Below are 10,255 nucleotides of genomic sequence, written 5' to 3' on the forward strand. Positions count from 1 at the left end.
TGCCTTTATTAATGCGACCTAAGACCCAAAGAGTATTTTTGGCTGCCACCTCATAATGCTGACTCATATTTGCCATGAGAAAGGGAAGCCCTTTCTAACTAAAACACTTGACCAGGTCGTTATTTGGGGGAAGATTGTAGAGCAGGCTCGGCTTAGGTTGGTACCAATAGACAGAAAAGAGAGCAAGGCAGCAAGGAGATGATCAGATGCAGGGTCTGGGGAGGAAGCATGGAAACAAACCCTGGACAGATATTGCACCCAGTGAATGAACTAACCGACAGCAGGTAATTTGAGGAGGTGACCCTTTCAGTTACATTTGGAAATGAGACTAAAACTGGGATATCTCCCTACCCTCCCCCTCTGAGAAATCCAGGGTCCTAGGGGAAGGGGCCCCTCCATGAAACTGAGGTCCATTGTGTAGCCAGAAATAACAATGACAGAGCCAACCACTGGGCGCCTATCCCTCTCCCAAAGCTGCCAGCCCAGCACAATGATACACTAGATCCAACAGACATCACCCAACCCCAGAGCACCTCCTCCCCAGCTGGTCAGTCAGCTCCCAGACCCTTCAAGACAATGGCCAGGCCCCTAAGCCCCGATAGCAGCCGTGAACAAAACTGTCTGAGTGTCCATTCACAGGAAGTAGCCTTCAATAGCCCGATAACTTCCTGTATCCTGACATTGTGAAGGCCTACTTCCTGCCCACAGTCTCCTAAAATACAGCAAGGCAGAGTTGAGGCAAGATGACGAACAGGGCTTTTCCCCACTACTCCAACCTCCAGCTTTTAGGCACCTAGCTTCCTTGATGACCTGGATTCCCAGCCCCACTCTACCCCCCCCACCCCCGTCTTAACCAGAAGCCTTCTCCTCCTCCATCATACATGCCAAATGACTCTCCTAGGATCAGAAGTCATTCAGGCCGTTGCTCTGTCTCCTGGCCAAGCATCCCACCCCTGCCTCTAACACAACCAGACCCAAATTGGTTCTGCTTCTAAAGCTCATTCAAGAAAGTGACTCCATAGCAGTCACCCTATTCCAATTATCTCAGGTGACTCTGTGTTAGGAACATCTCCTTCAAGTCTAACTTAAATCCTTCCTGCTGCACTTTAAAAAGACGGGAAATGACCACATTCTTCCATGTAATATCCTTTCACAGACCAAAAAACGCACTGTTGTTGCTACCCACCAACCTCCTTTCCAGGTCCCTCAGTTTTCCCTGGTGCTACAAATATCAGAGAGGGGGTCACTCTAGGAACAAAGTAAGCAAGGTCTCCAGCACTGGCCACCCCTCTTTGTACCTCTTATGTACCCCACTTTCTCCCAATCTCACCCACTTTGATACCCATTCCCATCTCTCCAGTGTGATGAAACAAAATAGCCTCAAAGAGGAAGAGGTTTCCCAAAAGTTATCTAATAAGTCAGTGGGTAATAGGGCCATAACTAGGAAGTTTTGTACTTAGAACATCAGGGAGCACAGGGACATGCCATCTGATAATTTCTTGTTTCCTAATTATTCTTCCTAAGTAAAACTAAGCTCAATTGTTTCTACCCTGTTGAGAGAATGCAAATGTGTTCCTCACCATCAAAATTTTAATACCCCAGGCAAAACTCCAGTCACTCTACCCTAGTCACAGCTCTAGAGGGAAACTGGCAACATGAACTCAGAACCCTAGATTTCTAGAATCAGGTCTCTACCCTTACCCTACCCCCTAGCTTTCCATTCAAAGCCAAACCAAGTAGGCAAAACTAGCAGCTTCCCCTAGTACTGGCCCTCCTTAACTCTCTCCTGGATTATCAACCAAATGTCTTCCCGGCCTCCAGGCTCTCCCCACCCCACTCCACCTTTGACTAGGCTGCCAGAGTGAGCAGATCTGAGCATGTCACTGCCACAGTCACTTCCAACCCAAAAAGTCCCAAAGGCTTCTCTAGATCAAGTAGAAAATCTTCTGTTTGGTATTTAAAGCTCTTGATGGCCCACGTCATTCCTACTTTTACAGTCTTATGTCACACATTCTACAATCTGGCTCCACTGGCCTCCTTAATATTCCTCAAACACAAAATATTCTATCTCCAGTATCCTTGCCATTGCACGGCTGCCCCTCATGCCCGGTAGGTTTTTCATCACCCCCTCGCCTCCAGATGCTAGTACTCGCACCCCTGAGATTATGTTCCGTCTACTCTGAAAATATCTTGAATATATCTACAGGTCTCCTTCATTAGAATGTGACTCTATGTGACGTCCTACTTGAGGACAGGGCTGGGCTTTTATCTTTCTTTGTATCCCAAATGCTTAGCACAGTGCCTGGCTTATAGCAGGCCCTTAGTAAATCCCTCTTCTTCTCCCATCTCAAGCAAAGCTCAGGGCCTTCCCTCTCCTTTTGGAGTGCCATTGGCCACATCTAACACCTTGGACTTCCTACTCCCCCTTGCTTCCCATCATCCCTCCATCTCAGATTTATAGCCATGAAATGAACTTTATGGTAGAGATGTATTGGAAAGAATAAGCGAGGAAGGGGGGGAAAAGAAAGTGATGAGAGGAGGAGAGGGAGAGAAGGAGAGAGAAAGAGGATGCAAAAGGAGAGATATGGTGAGAGGGAGACAAATAGAAGTTGAAAGGGAGAAGATGAAGGAAAAGGAGCATGAGAGGGAGGGGGAAAGAGAGAGAAGGGGAAACAAGGAAATGATAAGAGAGAAAATGAAGAAGGAAAAAGAGAGGAGAGAGAGGGGAAGAGGGAAGGAAGGGGGGAGAGAGCAAGAGAGAAATAGAGAGGAAAAAGGAGAGGGGAAAGGCTGAGGGAAAGGAGCCAGAAGGCCCACTCTCTCTGCCAGATATTGTTCTCTATTTTCTATGCCCCTGGCATTGAGCCACAGGTGATCCATTGTACCGGCTAAGGAGGGAAGCCCCCAGTGGGCAGGGGCCCATTCATCCCCCTCCCTGCCAAGTGAGGGCTCTGAGCCTAGTCCTTGGCCAGACTGGAGCCTGAGGAGGAGAATGTCTGGAAACTGCGGAAGAAAAGAAGCAGAGGAAGTCTCAGGGGACAGAGAACCTACTCACTTTCCCACCCTCCACCCACAGCGAGAGGGGGCACTAGGAATCTGCAGTGCATCTGGGGGCAGGGACCTTGGGACTTCTTTGAAGAGGGAGCATTTGAAAAGAGCTTCTGAAAAGAGCAGTGGACTTGAAATCAAGCTAGACTGAGATTCACTCACCACCCACCCCTGACCTAGATAAACTGTGTGATCTGGGAGAGTCCTTAGACTTCCCTAAAGCTCAGTTTCCATATCTCTAAAATAGGTACAACATTATTTTTTGGCAGTACCATCTTCACAGGGATTTTAGTATCAAATGAATACACAGAAGACTTTGAACACCTTAGTCTTACATAAATGCCAATTATTTCAACTGTCATTCTAGTGACTGACTTTGGGGTCCATTGATTTTAACCTAATTCAGGGTACCTGTGAGGGATGGGGCTGACACATCTAAGGATGTTCTATCAGTCCTTTCTCAGGAATAAAGAGTAACAAAAGCCTGAACCCTTGGGCATAGGACCTCCGCTCTGAGCTTGCCACTCTAGGCCTCAGTTTCCCCATCTGTAAGAAGAAAGGATTGAATGAAAGGGTCTCTACAATCCTTTCCAGCTCTGACATGGATTGCATGGGGACCCTTGGGTGGGTGCTAACTGTGGAGGGAAGACATCCCAACCTGGAAGGTATCTCTTCTCCCTGCTTCTCAGACAGCCTGGGGTCAGAGGGTCCCTGAAGGGATTGAGAAATCAGTCGGGATCCATTCTGCCACAAATTGTTGCCTCTAGAGCAGTTCTTAATTTTTTTTGAGGCAGATAGGTGACAGAACGGGCAGAGTTCTGGACCTGGAGTCAAGACAGACCTGAATTCACATCCTGCCTCATGCTTAGCTGTGTGACCCTGAGCAAGTCAGGGAACCTCTCTCATCCTCAATGGAGAATAATCATAGCACCTCCCTCCCAGAGTGGTGAGAATCAAATGAGATAACATATCTAAAGCACTCTGCCAACCTTAATGTTAGCTGTCATTGTGTCACGGACTCCTTGGGGCAGCCTGTGGATTCCTTCTCAGAGAGTGTTTTTAAATGAACAAAATAAATTGCATGGGATTACAAAAGAAACCAATTATACTGGAAGTTATCTATTTTAAGGGACAGACCCTAGGAATAAAAACATCTGTTTTAAGGGCTCCTTCTTCCTTAAAAAGGGATCACAGAGCAGGACCCCAGGTTCCTCACCCCTAGGGAAGTTGCTCCCCAAAACAGGTCACAGACCCCAAAGACCTGCAGTACAACCAGGAATAAAGATCACCTTCCCAGAGGTTTCATTCCTTCACCAAGGACTCCCATGCCCTGGAAAGCTAGGCTCCTAGGAACAAAAGATCCCCAAGTAAGTGATGTGTGAGCTAGTGATATGTTCCCCTTCCCAAAAACAAGCCAGGGCCTGGCACTGCAGTGAAAGGCTCCAGCAGCTCTGCAGACAGCCTCAGGATATTCCCCTGGCTGAGAGAGAACGTTGGAGCCTTGCACCAGGGAGACAGCTTAACTATCATAGTCCTGGGGTAGGCTAGGCAGCAGGCTCTGTCTGTGGCAGGTGCTGGATCCCATGCACTTTGCTGAACCAAACCCACTGCTGCTCCCTCCCTTCCCTACCCCCACTACCGTCAGGCGGTACGAGCTCAGGGAACAGAGACTAACTGAGCCAAGTATAATTAGGAAGGTAAATTTGCTGGCATCCGCTATTTCCCCCCTCAACTGTAGGGATCCTCGAGAGGCTAAAACATAACAGTACATGTAGTGTTACCGACTCTTCAAAAGCCAGCTGGGGAAAAAAAGAAAAAAAATAATAATTTTTTTAAATTAAAAAAAAAAGTCAGCTGGGGGGAAGGAAGAAGCCTGGCCCTGATAAGGAAGGAGGGGAAAAAGGGAAGGACAGAGGTAATGACTGGGCCCTCTAACTCTTCCTTCACCCTAGAGACCACAGCCTTAATCAGCCTACACTGACTTTCCTCCCTGGGCCTGGCTGTTCTCTGACACCCTGAGAGCTCTTCCTAGCTAGGTAGAGGCAGAGATAGAGAATTCTTCAAGGCCCACTTCACCAAGACCAAGAAGGCAGGTTGCCAGAGAGACTCTTTCCAGGATTTCCCAGGGAAGGGCCCACAGGGATCCCCTTTTCCCCAACCTACCCCCACTCAAACCACACTCCCCACTGCACTTGACAAAAATTCCAAGGATCCCCCTTTTCCAGATGTTACACACCAGATATACAGCTAAGAGGTGTACTGTAAAACCTTCTTCTATCCTGACCTCGAGATGCCAGGAATTCCCAGAATTGCTAATAAGTGTGAGCCAAATGTGACTTCCTTCAAATGCCCTCCTTCTCAAGCCAGGGCAGAAACACAATAGGAGAGTATCCCAACAGTAGTGATAAGGCTGGGAGGAGTTCACCTCAACCCTTGTGGCCTGATAAGACTCTGTAGGATTCTGCCACTGCTCCCAGACTTCTGTGGAAGGGGTCAGGCTCTGACCAGAAAGGAACCCAGGGGCCTTTCTGAACACCAATGAAAGACCTCAGAGAGGACCCTGGCACAAGCTGATCAGGCACACTATACCCAAAGCAAAGCAGGGGGGTGAGAGAAGGAATGCATGGGAAGCAGCAGGGCATAGCATAAGAGGTTTTAGAAGTCATTTTACAGATAGGATAGCTGAGGCCAATGCAGCAAAGTGACAAATGTTGCAAACATTGTAAATTGCAAAAGTGGGATTCAAACACAGATAGTCTAGAATCAGGTGGCATAGAACCCAAGGGATTCTAAGGGTTTGGGTCACATCTCACTCTTCCTCTTACCAGCACCCCACCCCCATGACCCTGGCCATGAACTTGCTTTGTAAACCTGCTCTACATCTACACCTCTATTTCTCCTCTATACAAAGGGAAAGGTTACTTCTGACATTCTCCCATATTTAGGACTCCTGACTGTCCCCAGTCCCAGTCTTATAGCCTTTCCATCACCCACATTCCCTATCAGTTCAACTTTGTTCTTTTTTGTCTCTGTGAGATCAGGAAGAATAAGGGCTTTGCAACTGTGTGATGTTGGGTAAGTCATTTCCATCTCCCGTCCTCCCCCTGCCTTAATTTTCCCAAAAAGGTGTCATGAAGAGGAAAGCTAGCCAAGGCCAGGCTATATAGGGGACAACATCAGGGGCAAAACAATCCACCTTGTCATCACTGAGCTGAAATCAAAACACACACACACCATTCACGCCTGTGGGAAACACAGCGACCTCTCGCCCTCCGGCACTCAGGGAAACCAGCCCAGAGAAACAAAGGCGAGGAGTTGCCAGGAGAGCTCATCTATCTGGCCTGAAATAATAAAGCTTCTGCCTTTTGGGGCAGGAGTGGGCAGGAGTTGTGGGTTGTCCTGCGGAGGCCTTATGTAGGCGACAAGGACAGGCAAGTAGAACCCACCTAAGCAGGCAAAGGAAAGCTCTCGGGGCTCTTAGCCCAGGGTCTAGTGCAACTGTGGCCATTCATATATTGGGTGGTTGGAGGAGCATCACTGGGCATACATTCTAATGGTTGCTAGGCCAAGCAAGGAAGACCAGGAGAGAGAATTCCAGTCTGGCCTCTAATCCTACCTCAGAACCAAAACTTAGGAATTTCTGCACCTGAAGCAATCAGGAGCAGAACAAGTAGAGAGAGGAGTGCTTAGAGGTGGGGTGCCCCAGATTCGGATAAAGTAAGCCCTGTGACACAAAGAAAGCATTCTATAACACTGAAGGATGGTTGCTTGGTTGCTTCTGGGGAGAACAGGAGAGCAAGAGACAAGGGGCCTACCGATGGAGAGAAAGTATGCGCTCTAGGATGGTGCTTGGTGGCACCCCCAAAGCCCAAATCAACCTGCCCTAGTCACAGTTCTGTACTAACTGGTCATGTGTTTTTAGACAAGTTGTTCATCTTCAGTTCAAGAGGACCAGTGAGGTCTTGACTTGATGTTTCTCTTTGGAACGCCTGAGTTTCCCCACCCATAACTAGAAAAGAATCAGCATTGTACTCTCTTGGGAAGATTAGTAGAAATCTTTGAGCTTTTTGAGAGTGATAGGAAGGCATTATGTAAATAAAAGAGAGTTAATCCCAGATTTCCTGAGGAAATAGGGAAACTGGAGGAAACAAGGGGGCCTGTCCCACTGACAAGGATTCCAGCTCTTTTTAGATTCCTGTTCCTATAGAAACTTGGAGGGGGGGGGGGGATCAGAGATAGAGAGGCAGTCTCTCCCATACCAAATCCTTATACCTCTCTCACCAAGGAAAGAAAAGCAGATAAGAAAATTGAGGCAGAGAGGTACAGTAGAAGCTGTTGACCTGCAATTCTCCATCGACCCCACCCTCTAGGACCCAGAAACGAAAGCTATGGACACTATGAGTTCAGAAAAATCGTAGCATCTCAGAGTTGGAACAGACCAAAGAGGACATCTAATCCAAACCTAGTCCAAACAAACCCTATCTGAAGCAAGAATCCCGCTAAAACATCCCCAGAGAGTTTACATAGCCTTTACCTGTATGGGGAACTCACCACTGAGTTAGCAAGTTTTATTCTTGGACATCATTCATTTTTAGGAAGTTTTCCTTACTTTAAACTACAATATGACTCCCTGTAAGTTGCACCATTGGCCTTACTACTGCCCTCCAGGACCAAACAGAATGACTCAGACATTTACCACCTGCTAAATGCATTAGGAGTCTCCTTGGGCTCAGGCCCAGCTCCTTGCTGGACTCCTCAGGGTTTCCCATAACCCAGACCCCGCTGAGCTGCCACAGAGTTTTGATCACAGCTACACGAAGGGTTTCCTGAATGCTTTCCTGAGGACATTGTTCCCCCTCTGCAGAGTCATCAAGGTCAAATTCATCATGGGCTTCACTGACCCTGCTCTTACCAGGGTCCTGGATCAGTGGGCCCCCACACCCACCCCCAATTCCTCATTGGTGGGCCCCCATGGAACCTATAACAATGGGAGAAGCTCAACACCAAACAGACCTGGCTCACAGCACTAACCCTTCTAGAGGGACAAGCCAGGAACAAACCAGGCAATCACATCCAGGCAGACTCTCAGGACACAGTCCAGAGTAAAACCCTGCCAAAGGGAGATCAGAACCCTGCAAGGTTTGTCTTCATGATCCATATAACCTGTCAGACAAGTGCTGCCCTTTACCCCAACTATGCTCCAGAACCAGTTGATTCAATTCAACAAGCATTTATGTGGCACCTGCCTTTGGGCATACACTACACAGAAACTGGGCCATGGGCCTTTCTCAGCCAAAGCAGCCAACACTGGGATCCTTCTGCCTAGAAAGCTGCTCCTAAAGCTATAGTAATAGAAATATGTTTTAAAATGAAAACCTCATTGTGTGAAACATGCTTAATCAAGGCTTTGTGATTACTTGAAGAATGAAATTTAACCTTTACCATTATCTTTGGAAAAAGAAAAACACGGTGTTAAGCACACTGAGAATGTAAACTAAAACAAAGCCTCTGGGACAAAGTTAACCTGAAGCTCATTGTTTTCAATGATAAGTCACATTTATCTAGTCATTAAAGTAGGTTCTTGAAGGACTTGGCAACATCTGTACATAAAAGTAGTCAAATTTCATTTCTTTAAAACTGATACTTCAAACTCGCCTTTATTCTGATTAGTCAAAATCAGGAAAGTTTTAATAAGTTGCAATAACGTCTGGTCTTTTTATAGATGGTACCTTTAATAGCTTCAAAATTATTACCTCGTTTTTCCCAGTCCACTCTTTTGAGGTTGCCAAAGTAAGCAGCATTATCCCCATTTTACAGAGAGGGAAACTGAGGCTCAAGAAAACTGTGGATTGCCCAGTCACCCAGGTGACAGAGATGGGTGCTAACTCCCAACTTTCCACTTCCAAGTCCCAGCCTCTTTCCAGCTGCTCATGTCCACACACTTACACACACACACACAATTTATTCATTTGAGTTTTATGCAAATCCATCCTCACCAGTGGCCAATCTTTTAGGCTGCACCTTCAGATCATATCCAGTTGTCTTTGAAGGACTGCACCCTACCAGTATCCCTGGCTGGTTGAGTATCTTTATTGAGGAAGAGGTTTTTATACAACAATATGATATTCAGTCTTCCAAATATTCTCCAGAAGTCTTTGGCCACAAACATCACAACTGGAAACACTGAGCCCCAGTCTCCAATTGTATTCCCTAGGGCCACCCTCTCCCACTCCTTCCCATTCTTTCTCCTACTCTCCTGTTCACCAGGCTCAGAGAATGCTACTCCAGAAAAGCTTCTCAACTCTCAATCCCCTTCCATAAGACTAGTGTTTTTGGACTTTGTTAATGCATCAATCAGTTGTGCTGTCTTTTTTTCCCCCTCTCTAAAAAAAAAAAATATTGTCATACAGGATGGCTCTCCAGCCCAGGGAAGGAGGGGAGGGTACAGAGATGCTATGGTTATGTAAGAAAGAGGAAATATCAATAAAAGGTCTTTTTAAAGAATACCACACATTGGTATCACTTTTCAAAGTGCTTCCGTATCCATTACTTCATTTGACACAAGAAAATGCCATCTATTTGAGAACAAGGACTTTAAATTCTGCCTCTGCATCCCCAGCACGCGGTACAATCATAAAAGCTAGCATTTACTTAGTGCACTGAGGTTTGCAAACCACTTTACATTTATCTTATGTGATTCTCACAAGCACCCTATGAGATCCCTGCTATTATTATCCCCATTTCAAAAATGAGGAAACTGAGGTTGAGAAGCTACATGACCTGTCTGGGGTCACACAGTGAAGTGTCTGAGGCGTCATTTGAACTCAGGACTATTTTCTGCCACTCTTTGTATTCGACGTGCTTAGCACAGTGCCTGGCACATGGTAGGCACTTAGTAAATACTTACTGATTAACTGAAGTCCAACACCTACACACAGCGCTGCACAGCTGCTGAATCTGTGGCACACAGCAGGCATCTGGCAAATGTTCATTGGGATGGACTGGTTTGAACTAAGTTAGAAGCAGCTGAGATTACTTCCACACTAGGAAACTAATGCATCAATCAGACTTTGGGAGAGAGAGAGCAAGAGAGACAGAGACAGAGAGAGACAGACAGAAAGAGAGAGAGAAAAGGAAGGAAGGAAGGAAGGAAGGAAGGAAGGAAGGAAGGAAGGAAGGAAGGAAGAAAGGAAGGAAGGAAGGAAGG

The sequence above is a fragment of the Petaurus breviceps genome, unplaced genomic scaffold (assembly GCF_028583685.1).
Source record: "Petaurus breviceps papuanus isolate PSGF00001 unplaced genomic scaffold, PetGlider_PUasm1.0 90760, whole genome shotgun sequence".
NCBI lineage: Eukaryota > Metazoa > Chordata > Mammalia > Diprotodontia > Petauridae > Petaurus > Petaurus breviceps.